This window comes from Cardiocondyla obscurior, linkage group LG15 (assembly GCF_019399895.1).
Source record: "Cardiocondyla obscurior isolate alpha-2009 linkage group LG15, Cobs3.1, whole genome shotgun sequence".
NCBI lineage: Eukaryota > Metazoa > Arthropoda > Insecta > Hymenoptera > Formicidae > Cardiocondyla > Cardiocondyla obscurior.
In genome coordinates this window covers 3946597-3960639 of record NC_091878.1, presented here as the reverse complement: position 1 = coordinate 3960639, position 14043 = coordinate 3946597, and the positions used below count along the sequence as shown (strand labels likewise).

At 50.5% G+C, this 14043-nt stretch overlaps 1 protein-coding gene across 3 annotated transcripts in view; it reads right to left on the bottom strand.

Annotated features, from left to right (window-relative positions):
• Dac (dachshund family transcription factor) overlaps positions 1-14043 on the bottom strand; it is a 172887-nt gene that overhangs the window by 104457 nt on the left and 54387 nt on the right. The window lies entirely within an intron of this gene.

Sequence of the window (14043 nt, the reverse complement as noted above, 5' to 3'; positions counted from 1 at the left end):
CGGCACGACACGTGGAAACGAGCCGGCTTTAACGACCGCCTGCCGATCTTTCTTCGGCGGAATAAAGTGTCTTATTTGCAGTACCACGGGCGCGGATCCTCGAGTTGTGATTTCGAGATTGCCTTCGAGAGGCCGTCCCAGAAAAAGCGCCGCACGGACCATTAAAGGCACACCCGGCTCACTAGTCGAGAAACCCAATTTGAAACCTTGATGGCTAATCTACGCAGGCCGTGCGAACGCTTCGAGAGCGGACTCTTACGTGACTAAGGGAAAACGAAAATCACCCGTGAAAATAACACATGGCTTTCACTTTGGATACATCATCGGCTGACAAAGAGTTTCGCAGAGTTACATTTCACGCGTTGTTTTTGAATCGAAAAAATAAAATGATAGAGTAAATAAAATATCAAACACTTTTTTTTGCATATGTGGAAATTTTTTTTTTTTTTTATTGCATATGTCAAAATGCGCATAATATGATTTAATTACTAAGTACAATTAATCGAGCAAATAAAAAGTAAATTATAAAATATTTATATTGCAACTTAAAAATAGATCTCGTAAAAGATCTCGAGATCCTCAACTATAAGTCCTCGGAGTAGATTGACTTTCGATCTGAGTGGCCGGCATTTTCTTTTGATGAGCATCACTGGCACCTTTCGAGCTTTGTCGGCGTCCGAGGCAGACGAGGAAGATCTCCGTTGAAACAATCTGTACGATAGTGGCGATGATACCGGCGCGAGAGAGGGAGGTTCATTTTTCATATGCGATAGGCGCCAGAGAGGCGCTCTCGCACACACATGTGACGCATGCATCCACACCAACACCACAGCATTACGCGTGAAATACACGGGTGTTACTCGCCTTCTGTTCCAACGGGGGAATGTCCGGAACTCGTTACCTTTCTTTATTCTCGGTAACGTTCACGCAACACCTAACTGTCCGCGGATGTTCTCAACCATTTTACGCAAAAGGATGAATTAAATTTTGACTCGCCTTCGATCGAGGAGAACAACGGGAGTGATCGAGCCGCGTTTCTGGAGACATCTTCTTAATCACGATCTTCTTCGCGATGTACGTCGTTTACAGCGTGCGTTCGTTAAGAAATAACGAGGCGGCGACTGAGCACCGCTAACCGGTAAGCGAGCAATCTCATAGTAGTCAAGACAGATTTGTAAATCTAATTTTTCATCCCGTCCTTCTGCCTCGCCCTCTCACCTCGTCTCTCCGTTGCCCGGAATTCTCATCTCCACCTCGGTGTCTCACTCCTGCGCTCTTCCTTTTCGGCCGTTCTTTTCCCTCCTCCTCTCCTTCTTTCGCTCGCTCTCGCACTCCGGCATGAAGGCGTTCTTTTTCGCCTTGCTACTTGTCTCTCGCCCTATCCCTTTTTCACCGCCGCCTCTCACGCACGCGGGATCCCCAGACGATTCTCAGACGGCCGGTTTATACGGCGTTGATCTCTTAAACCGCTTAGCTTCAGGTTACACCGAAAACACGAGCGCACTTTCTGAGCGCTTAGACCCCGCATAATGCGCATTTGTTTGCGTGCCGCGCGATCAGCAAAATAAGACGAGGCGCCGGCCGGCGCGAGCAGAGAAACCTTCCTCCTCGGTCAAAAATCGGACTGAAACGATATATTTATCCTCTGATTTATCCCCCGATGTCGTACTCGCGGAAAAAAAAAAGACAAGAAAAAAAAAAAACTTACTCGAGCTGCAGCAATGCTCGCTGATGCAAACTGAAAGCGATTCGAACGCGTATCTACCGCGATATTCATTTCCCTTCGGCGAGTTCTCCGGCGAGATATTTCTGCAACATCTCCCGCATTATGCGGTAAAACAATAACGGGGCGGGCGTGGACCAGACCGTTGGCCAAGAGTTCAAGAGATCGCGAGTAATCGCGCGTTGCGGCAACGGCTCGATCTCGCATCGGGGGGAAGCCGATTCGTCCCTCGCGAGAGACAAACGGGGATCGGCCGCATTAATGCCACGCGCGTACGTTACGACAGCGTGAATTCACTTTTATCACGAGATAATCGTAGCGTCGGGGAAACCGGCACGTGAGCAGCGCGGAGGAATTTATGAGAGGTTTCTTTTCGGGAAACGCGCGCGACCAGTTCGCACGGGCCTGCCCTTGATCCGTAAGTGATTATTAACAAAGTGGCTGAAATTTAACTTCGCCAGAAGGCCGGATAATTGCAGAGGCCCCATCCTCGAGACCGTCCCGCCGGAGATGTCGCGAAAACGGGGGGGAAGGGCGAGGTATATACGAGCACCAGCGTGTCTCGCGCGAATTATGTACACACGAGCGGGCCGCAATTAGAGCGGCGCAATCGTAACGAGCGATCGGAGTTCGAAGACGGTTTCGCGAGTCGTTCGTCCGGCTCCGGTCGCGTGATTTACACGCGGCCGGAGCAAGACGGACGTTCGCCGCACTTAATTCGCAAGCCAGTCGCGTGAAATACGGCTCCCGAGCGGGCGAAACGGTTAGACGGCTGGAAATTATCGCCCGTGCGATCGTTTTGTATGTTATTCGCGGCGCGATCGATCGATTAGATCCGGCCGCGCACACGTCTGCATTGATACTCGGCCGGGTTTCTCATTCGGGAATTGCGTGTGGGCATTAAGAACTGCCGATGATCGGGCCAGGTGCTGCAAAGCCCCCCGATATCCCGATCGTTCCCCGCCCTAATGATCGCTGCACCACCGGTGGAGAAGTCGGATCGTCTCGCGAAGAAAAGGACAAACGGATCGGCGGCGAAACGAACGGAAAAAAGAAGGATCCAAGAAACGGCGCGAGAAAGCAAGGGAAAAGGGCGACGCGAAGAAATAAATGAGGGCGAGGGGAATAAAAAACCGGGCGATGGAGATCTATCGCGCGACTCGCGGGGGGAATTACACGGCTTTCGTAAGCGATGGGGCGTTTAACGATCTATCCAAGTTCGAAGAGTCTTTAGCTCGCTCCGGCTGTATCCGGCGCGCACAGTCGCGCCGCGCGGCAAAAAACGCCGACGCGGCGAAACGCGGCGAGCCGATCGAATCGAATCGAATCGGCCCGATCGGATCCGACGATTCGAATGCACCGAAAAGGCGTCGGGCGTCGAGGTGAAGGGACCGCAGGTGGAATTGCACGAATTTGTCCGCGCGGGGCGACTCGGCCGTGCGGAATCCACGAAATCGAGCGGAAAAGGAACGCCGCGGCCCCGCAGTGGAAGCGGGTAGATCGAGCATGCATTTAACCGTACGTGGAAGTGGTACTCGCTTAGATCGCCGATCTGATATTAGCCTTAAGTAGATGAGCGCGGCTGTGATTTATAGCGCGGGTACCTTAATTGTCTTAATTATGCGGCAGCCGCTTCCGTGGAAAGCGCTCGCCGCCGCGCGCAATCGACCTCGATGTAATTTAACGTGAGCGTTTTCTCGCGATTCCTACCGCGCTTGACAGCTCCTGCGCCCCATTACGATAAACTCCGGCGATAAACCGGCCGTGATTCCCCCATTAAAATCGACGCGGCGGGGTCCCCCTCCTCCCCCCTGTTTCTATTGTGCGTCGCCCAAAACTTCCTTCGCGCGGAAACAAATGGAACGGATACGAATATCGTTTCTCCCATACCCGCTATTAATTTATATCGCGCCGCGAGGAGGAGGAAGTAAGGCAGCGCCGTTAGAAAACGACCTGCATCCTTCACTCGTAAATTCATTTCGCCGCCGCGACAAATTGGACGCCGTCGGACGCGACGTTAATTAGTTTTCTCGAATCGCGTTACCGCCGATGTTATCGGGTTCCGCTATTTTTTGTGTGCGCTTTTTCTTTTTTGCCACCCGCGCCATGCATTTCCTTTCGCTGCCGAGCTAACTCTCGTTATTGGCAGAACGATGATTACATTGTATCGCAAATATTTACCACTCACGTTTCGCGTTCGTGGCGACGGATGGAAATGACGAGCGGCGGAAGCGTGCCGAGCAGAAAGAAAGAAGAGAAGACGCGGGGCGCCGCTGCGTGTCGTGCGAGCGATATCGCGTGCGTGCCTGAACCTACCTGCCTACGTGTACGCCGCATTAAATCAGTACACATCGCGCAATTCTTCACGACGTCCTCCTGTCAATGTGTCTTGTCAACGTAACAAGGCGCCCGCGCGATTATCCAACAAGCCCGAGAAAAAAAGCACCCCTGACGCGAAAGAGAGACTTGCGTTTTTGCGAACGTTTTGGAAATGATTAAATATGGTATTTTTATCTTTTCTTTCTTTTTTTTTTTAAATAATATATAAGGGAAATATTTTTGGAAAAATCGTGAGATGTGCAATTTTGTTTAGCACGTTTATCGCGGAAAGTTAATGGCGTTATGATTTAATAAAGGCGTTTCTTGGCGTGACGAGCCTTGATCGAGAACGCGATGGCATTTTGATGGATTCCACGTCGGTCACGGGTGGCCTGGTGCTCGCGAGAAAAGTCGGAACGAGCAAAACGGGAGAGAGCGAGCGAGCGGGGCGAATAGCGCTCGGACGCGAGATCGTAAATTGTCAATTTCGAAGTCAATTTGGCCAGGCTTACCAATCGGCTGCCGGTTAATTTCAAGGTGAATTGTGTCCAATATGGGTATATTATTAATGGCCCGCCGAGGGATAGGGTGCACTTCGTGCCGGCGAGGGTTGCAACCCCGTTCGCGCGCGTTGCCCAAATCTATCGCTCGGGGGCCAGCGGTATGCTCTCACATTCGGTATTCTGGATTAAATGCTCTCTGATGTTGCTGCAACGGCAGCCGGTTGCACCGCCGTTTCTCATACACGTCTGACGTCCACATCCAAAGCGCGCACGGGATGTGTCGAGGACGACGCGATGTCGGTTCTCCATGGAGAACCGCGGGAACGAGATTACTTCTACGCTATATTTTTTTTTTTCTTTTTTTCTTTTTTTTCTAGGATAATTTGTAGAACGATCGAGCTCTATGTATACTTTTTTTTATCACATTAAAATTTATTATCTTTTAAATTTTGCGGTTTTTTAATAATTTTTTTACAACACCTGTAACGTCTATGGTCCTTTAAAAAAATATTTAAAAGTAGAAGAGTATTTCTTTCTCTCTTCGTGAACTTCTAAGCTTTCCACGCGAGGGCACGCGATTTTACGAAACTACGCCCCGTCCAACGCGTCTCCGCCGCCGGTTTCCGGTTTCCAGCCGGAGCGCAAATATCGCGCCTTGTCTCTTGCGAGGCCGGTTACAAAGCTACAAAGGAGCCATTATACCGAAGTCAAACACGACGCTATCTTTGAGTTACGGCGCCGTAGCCTTATCGCGTCCTACCGCTACCGTCTTGCGCCGTCCAAATACTCCGTAGCACCCTGAAAACAGGGGCCATCCGCGCCGGGTTATGGGAAAATAACCCGAGCAAACTGCTCTCGAGGACTCCGGAATGCCCCGTCGTGTCTCCGAGGAGATCTTTGTTAGGCCCTAAGTCTGGTCGAATCTCGGCGAACGTGCGACCGCGACCGAGGTAGGATCACCGAGACGAAAAAGCTATGAGCGGAGGATCGATGAGACCACCCGTCTCACTTCCTTTACGCCTCGACACGTGACCTCACGACTTACAAAAGCGCCCGATTTGGTCATGGCTCATGGAGTTCCACCCCGCTTTTTCCGTATACACAGTTCCCCGTATTTGAACTATATTGCGGAGTCAGGTTTCGCGCGACCTTACATCTGGATCGACGTAGTCGTCGGATATTAAGAGCGATTTACGAAATATGAATTATAAATAATCCGGCAGTCGAACAAATAAAGTATTAAAATTCACAGCGCGAGATAACAAAAAACTTGGAATATTTTTATTAATATTATTAATATTTTTAATACTTTCATGTAGTTCTAGATTAAGAGAGATGTAGTCTCCGGAGTGATCATAACTTTGAGAACCCCTGATATGTCGATATCGCGATAACTGGGCGCGACCGTCCTGTTTCCGAATTATCGTCTTTTGCGAGCGCTCTCCGGCTCTCTTCCGCGTGTCGCCGTCCTCGTCTCCGCTCCCCCACGGATCTCCTCCCTCGCTGTCGCCCTTCCTCTCCCTCCTCTCGTGCTCTGTCTTTTTTTCGGAACTTGCCGGAGCGCCGGCGAGAGAGCGTCCCCTCGTAAAGCCTCGTCGCGCGCAATTCCCGTCATAACAACGACTTCAATTTTCGTCAAAAGTCTTTCGCCGTTATCGTCGTCGCCGTCGTGCCTCCCTTCACCTCCCTTTCCTCCCCGCCGACACCTCTCACGGTCTAGTCCTTCGATTTGCCGCTTTATAAACCCGCCGCGCGGAATGAAAATCGGCAGCGCGATATTTTCCAAATTATAAATTTTTACGAGTGCCGCACGCAACGCTCGCCCTTCGATTCCGCATCTTCGCGTTTTGTCCCTTCTCGCTATTCCCCCGTCTCAGATTAGATTCGTCCAATTCTGCTCAGCGAACCAAAGAGAAAAAAAAAAAGAGAAAAAAAAAGGAAATCCCCGGAGAACTCCGAGAAGCGGAGGGTATGTACTTTTCCGCGCGTTTCCGCGCGACGCCGATAATGAACGCGGCATCAGAGGAAGATCGATCGGTCGCGGATACGGCAGAACAATATTAACGAAGACTCGTTTGCAAGCTGGCCCCGCTCGCGATCGCGGTCAGATAACGTGTAATGAAATATACCGCTATCAATCCTCCACGCTCGGCAATTACCATGCGAGCTGGCGTGAGCATTCAAATCCCCGAGTTTCCCAGGCGGCTGGAAAGACAAGTGGAAATGAGGCGGCGTTCGCGTATGATACGGCGAATTATTTTGCACATCCTCATGCCGTTACGCGGAAAAGAAACGGCGAAGGAAACCCACCCTCCCTCCCTCCCTCCCCCTTGCGCGGGATGAAATAAGAGGGGGGAAAAAAAAAGCGCTTTCTAATAACCACAATGTAGCGCTGGGGTGCGTTACACAAAAGAAATCTTTTTCTCGCGGCCGTGAGGGGCCTCGAGACTTATCTTAGTAATATTGGATTAAAACTTATGCCTCTCTCGGCCGCAATATGTTATTTTTATTGCTAGTAGCTTTGCATAATACTCGTTGGGGTGCGCAGTTGCCTTCTCTCTCTTTCTTCTTCTCTTTTTTTTCTTTCTTTCTCTCTCTATCTGCCCGAGCTCTAATTTTAATTTTTATGTCGCGCCGCGATGGGGAACATTATGATTCCGACACGGCCTACTTATTTGCGTTTTAAGACCTCGCGGATGCTTCGCCGGCTGTATTTCTGGTAAGCAGCCACGTGGCGTGAATCGCGGAGATAATGCCCGCGTTTTCGTATTCCGCGTTGAATAAAAATGGTTATGTTAAAAAAAAAAAAAAAAAAAAAAAAGAAAACGGCACCAAGTAATAAATAAAAATTAATGAATTATTTGAAACTTTCGCTTTTCATTATTTTTTACGGCCTCTTTTGGCCATCTGGACCTCTCGTGTTTAGACTCGAGGCGCAAGCGTTCGTTCGGTGGGACTTGATTAACACGCACGTGTGATGTGGAGATTAAAAAATTGTGGGAAACCACGAATGCGGCGTGAGACCACCATCGACGTGTTGACGTCGACATTAATTGAGACGAGTACGACGATACATTCGTTTGCGAGAACCACGCCTGACTCGCGAGCCAATTTCAATTTCGGGGACCCTCGCGTAGATGAAATATTTCTATTACTGACCGACAGATACGCTATTATGTTTTTCCTTCAGAAAACACGCGATGATAAAGAAATAAAAAAAAAAACAGCGAACCTAGAAGCTGTTTTAACTTGAGCCTCCGTCTTCGGAAGCTCGGATTATAACAAAGCGTTATTTCAATTTTTGTGAATAGACCGCGGATATCTCCCATTATTAAAATAAATAGCACGTTGATCGAAGCGCAGTTTCTAATCCTGAGCAAATAACTTTTGCTCCGAATTGTTCGTCGTAGTGTGTAACATTTCGCATTTGATACCAGCGCGGGAGACTATAATCGTCCTCTCCGAGAACGATTTCGGTAGCAAATCCATTCGGCGCGCTTCACGAGATGACGACGACGACGACGACGATGTTATTCCTTCACGCACCCGACACGTACTCGACGTAATTCCCGATAATACCTGTATTTGCACGTAGCGAGCGCGACAGACATTACCCGCGCGATGTGCGTTACGGCCGCGTAATCCCGGCAATCTCGAGGACGTGGCCCAGTCTTCCTGCGAAAGTAATCCTGCCAATTTGGACCGCGGATTATCCCCCCGGGGAAAGAGGGCAACAATGCGCCCGCGTTTGCGCTGCTGCGAAACTTCAACTCGACTTCGACGCAATAAACAACCGAAATCCGAAGACCGTGCTTCCCGACGATTTCAGACAATTCGCGAGGACAATCCCGACGTGCGAATTAAAGCTCCAGTGGGAAACCGCGCGATATTTTTTAAGTCGCTCGAAGAACGCGAAGGCTTAGAATGACGAAGAAAAAGCAAGTGCGGACGAAACAAGAAAGAGAGAAAGAGAGAGACAGAGAGAAATAGGGACGGGAGGAAGGTGTAAGTGCCAGGAGAGGACGGTGCTTACTTCGAATAAAATATATCGGCTCGTAAAGCGACTGCGGTGGTCAGCTTTTCGTCGGGCGGCGGACGCGCGCTGGATCGAGGGGTGAGCGACTCGTGTGCATGTGTGTATAAGCGAGGGGTAAAAGGGAAAGGGACCACGGTCTTTCTCTCGCTCTTGCTGTGGGACTTGGCTGCTCGGGTATCTCTCATTTCAATATTTCCACGATAAATCCACGATAAATCCGCGTCCCGGGCTTTTTTTACGAGTCGCGACGGAATAAATAATAAAACGGGCCCCGAACGCACACCAACGCGGCGAGTCGATACACCTTGCGCCCTCGACGATTTCTGGGCCCTGCGAGGGTCCTTCGTCGCTCTAGTCTGACTTTTATGACCGCCGCGAATACGTCCGAATGTCAGATCGAAAAATAAGCGAACGGGGGCTAGCCGCCAGCGAGAAGAGGAAGAAAAGGGGCATATTCTACGCAAGTGTGAGCGTATGCGTGACGCATAAACTCACGCCGACTTATGGGAGACGCGCACCACTCCGTCGAAGAGGCCCGGTCCTCTCCCCCGCCTCCGGGTCTTCCTCCTCCTTTCATCCCGTTATTCGTGCAGCTTTATTAAGTCGTTAAATCGCGGGATCGTCGCCGACACCCGGTAACATTCCACGCGCGAGCGCTAGTCGTCGCGCGAGATAGCCAGCGATTACCATCAATTAACGACGGACGGCGCGTCTATTAAGCACGTCTCGGTAGCCGGTAGCCCTTCGTCGAGTCGATATCCGCGCAAAAGAGAAAACTGCGCAAAACTGCTCTTCCGGAAGAAGATCCCTCGATAGCGGTAACCATCGATACGTACGCGCGGACGTCGAGTGAGTTACACCGCGCGTTATCGAGTAACGCAATTGATTTTACGGCGCGGTAAAGTGCACTCGCGAGCATCCGTTTTACGACGGGAAACCGCCCCTAAGAGGCTTGAAACGGAATCGAGTCCGCTCGCGAGTCCGCTTAACCGGCCGCGCGCGGAATTCCCGAGGACTCGCGCGGTCTTCCGCGTTCGAGCGCGATAATTAATAACGTAATTAAGTCGGGGGGCCCCCATAACTCAAAGGACGTCGCGCTCGCGGGCCGCCGGAGTAATTGGGGAATTATATTTTGTTTCCAAAGGGAGATCCCATCGGACGGAACCGCGTCGAGAGGCTTCGCCGGCAGCACGCGCCCGACAAATTGTAATTAAATATCAAACGTTTGCAATTACCGCGCCGCACCTGCACGCGCTTCCTTTTCCCGCCGACTCCGCGCATTAGTAATCGCCCGTTTCCAAAGGGAAGCGCGCCCGGACGATAAATTTCGTGCCCGATATCTGGGATCGGTCGCCAGATATCTTTCCACGGGAAGAGAAATTATTGCCAGTAAGGTGGTACGTCGCGGGAAAGGGACTCCCGACCCAATTAATGCAATTAAAACGATGTTACTACGTAGCACCCAGTTTCATTACAAATAAAGAACGTATCTCGCATTAATCAGAAAGACGTTCCCCTCTCCTATTAGCGCGCGTCCGTCGCGAGAGGATTCGTGATTTACAGCGACAGAGTGGGCGTTCATGAAGGCCGGTTTGTTACACGCGACAACCGGAGGAACCGAAAGAGACAGAGATAAAGAGAGAGAGAGACAGAGATAAACGTGCGCGTGGACGGCTGTCGGTTTGCGGTCGACCCATGCGGCACCGCACGTCGATACCTCTGCGGTCGCGACCGCGCCGACACACCCGGGGCTACCGCAGGACCCGTAACAATGTCCGCGCGAGGTCTAAGAACCCTACGGTGGGGTCTCGCGCCGTAGAAGATGTCCCAATGTCGCCGTGAACACGTGTAAGCAGATTCCCCGGGCTAACCGCGCGTGGCCGAGGGCATTGTCCGCCTTGCTTATCTGGCGTTGAGCGTGCAGGTGTCGGCCGCGCAGAGATCGCCCGCGGATAAACTCGCGTTAAAATGTAAATGCTTCTCGAACTGTCACCGCCGAGCCTGCGTCTTAACGAGCGGAAAGAATCCACACCGAGGTACTTCGCTTATCGACGCGGCCGACGGTAAAAAGAGAATTATAAACGATACTCGAGCTAATTATCGCGATATTAAAATTCGCTCGCGCGTACGCGACGTAAGATTTTGGAGGAGGCATTACCGGTGACTACGACCGATTTCACTCCGTCGGGGAATTAAATTGACGTCTGCGCGAGCGGAAATGTCACGGCGATCGCCACGTGTTCCGCCCGAGCGTGTTCACGCGCGTTAAATCGCGGTTGTGTTGATTTCGCAACGACGGGAACATTTGTTATTTTGACGCAAAAGTATATAAAATAATTAATAAAAAAGAAATTTATAAATTGAAGAAAAATATCAGAAAATTAAAATAAAGTAATCAATAAAAATAATATATTTAGAATTAATTGCAACGCGACGTGTGAGTTATTATACGAAGAACGCGCAATTTCGCGAAAAAGCCGAGCGTGAACCGATCATTTAATAAAGAGCTATGAGCCTCGCGCCCTGCCGAGAGGCGGTCAGTCGCGAGAGATTAGCCGGGCGATTCGTCAGTCTCGTTACATGAATAATCGTCGCCGTCATCCATCGCGCGGCCGAGTCATCCGGATAAAACGGCCGAAATTTCCTGCCACCTATTCAGCGAGTCCCCCGCGTCGATTCGCTCGGCTGTGCCGATTTAGTCAGATTCGATCTCAAATCGGACGTTAACGTTGCCCACGCAGACTTCGAAGAGAATTAAGATCGCCGGAAAGATCGCCGCGTGAAGTAACGTCGAATAATTAGCTAATTTAAAGATCAAGTCGCGGTTCTTCTCTAGTAATAAATCATTTATTAATTTTTATTTTCTTATTTAAAATATAATTTTTTTTTTGTTTAATACCACTTTAATTTCGTTTGCATGGAATAAACGCGTTATATCGCATAAGTATATCTGTCTCTCTGAGGGTTTTCGTTCATCGCGGCTTCTCGTCAAAGTGTATATGTATCGCGCACGCTGGGTCCCGAAGGGTTCAAGACCCGTAATGCTGTTACTGCAGTTATTGCCATAGCGTTTCGATTCCCCGGCGTCATTTCGAGGAGCGGGGACCGGGCGAGAGGGACGGCCTAGGAGAGAGTCGCTTTATCTTAATACCGAAATCGAATCAGCTCGCGCGCACGGAATTAGAGATGGCATTACGGGGCTATCAGCGCATATGCACTCTGGCATCGGCCACTGCAGCCCTCCGCCTCTGCCGCGTACCCGGCGCCGTGAGGCATGCCCTTCGTCACAATACCCGGCCGAGAAGGGCGAGAACAATGCGCCAACGTGGGGAAACACGAGAATACACATATCGGATGATATTGCTCGACCCTTCTCGAGTCCGGAGACTTTTCGCGGCCGTGAAATACGGCCGGCATCGCACGCACGGGAAAGTCGTTGATTTCCGGAAACGCGAGGAGTCGAGCGGAAACCGAAGGGACGATTCGAAAACGTCATTTACCGCGAATGAGACAGCGAGGAGCTATTTTTGACGCGGAATTCACTCTTCGTTCCGCTTCGCCGACCCGTTTCCGAGCGCCTCTGTCGCTCGTTTTTCCTCCCGCTTTGCTCGCCCCTCTGCCACCCGTGTCTTTTTCTCTTTTCACCCGCGCCGCTTCCTTATAAACTAATTTCCCGCCTCCCCGGGACGGACGGCGGCGAACAATTGAATTCTCTCTTTCCATTTACCTATCCGTTTGTATCAACATTTACATTTATATTTGAATAATGGGGAAAATAAAGAGGCCCGGGCCGCCGCCGACGGTTCCGCGTCCAACGCGTCCGGGGCTCCTCGCTATTACATTTTTAAGCGCTCGCTTCCGAGCCCGCGGGCTCGAGAGCTTATCCACCCCAAACGGCCCTTTTTCTCGTCTCTCCCTCCGCCCTCCGCCCGGGGAAGATAGATGTACGCGGGGATTCGCGAAAATGAATAAAGAGAAACGATCCGCCGTGTTCTCTTCGCCGCGAGGGCCGAGCGCTGTTCCCGAAATATTTGCCTGCGGATCGATTACGACGGCGTATTAACATTTAGATAAAGCTTATGTTAATATCACTCCTTCCCTCCTCCCTCCCCCCGCCCCTCATTCCGTTATCTTCTTGAGAACCCAGGTCGCGACTCCGCGCCGTCTCCAGCGGCCGATTTCGCGTAACGACGTCGTTCAAGGCGGAGAGACCGCGGTCCCGCGAGAAAAAAAAAACAAAAAACGCCGGGAATCGAGCCCCGGCGCTACGAGGTCTCGAAATTATCCGCGTGTGCGAATTATACGCGGTTCAATATGCCGCGCGATATTAACACGCGGAACAAATAAGGGCGATAATTACTCGTAATAAAATAAACCGTTCGATTAAACGCGGTTGTTGTTAAATACGAAACGGCGGGGCGAGCGTGCGGGCGCGCGTTTTGTTCGGCGAATTATATTTTGCGTCGAATTTGGCGCGAGACGTGTCTCTTGCGGCATTGAATTATCCAAGCGGGCCATAAGTTATTCAAATGCAATTCGCAAAGTACACAAATTATTATTAATGCACGCGGATATTTTCACGCGTCACTTTGCGCGCCGCGGAACGAAATTCAAGAACGTATCGGAATAACGCGCGGTTGTAACGATATTTACATTACGCGCGTGTAATCCCGATATATGTGATTTCGATATTTGCGAGCGAGCGATCGCGACGAGTCGCACCGGGGCGCGGCGGATCGAGCGATGATGCCGTTTAAACTGCGTCAAATTAATTCTATATATTGTGTACGAAAAGTAATTTTCGTGAAAATTTCGCGATTCAAATTATTCACGATTTTAACGATTCCCGGAAAGCGAGGCGAAAGAATCACGAGTGACCGGCGGATTATTCGCGGCCCGATAGACTCGCGTTGAAAAAAATATAGGTTCTTTTGGTCTCGACTAAAATTTCATACCATTTCTAGCCACAAATAAATTTTGAGTTAACTGCAATTGCGATTAAAACTATATTTGCGGTAAAAATTATAAAAAAATTAAATTGAGGCCAAAATCAACTGGATCAACTCCCTGTATTTGTGGTTGGAAATAAAAAATTATAGCCGCGGTTAAAAGAACTAGATATGATATTCTCTCAGCGCGGCTAGAGCGAATCTGAATTCGCGCGATTCGACGGCTGAGATCGTACGGTGATTTTGATCGCGCCGACCGTCATTAAACCGCGAACAAAGTGTCGCGAACGCGGTACCCTTGGTGGCCGGTGGCCTCTCGGACTACAGAGTATCCGTGGGTCGTCTTTTATGGGCGAGGCGTGTCCCCGGCTCTTGTCGCGGCATTACGAGGAAACGTTAACCGGTGATTTACCGGCGCCATGTGTACGCGCGCGGATCTGAAGACCGTCGCCCGAGGCGAGGCGATTTTAATGTCGTTTACTGCGGAGCGTTATTCCGCGATATTGACAGTCG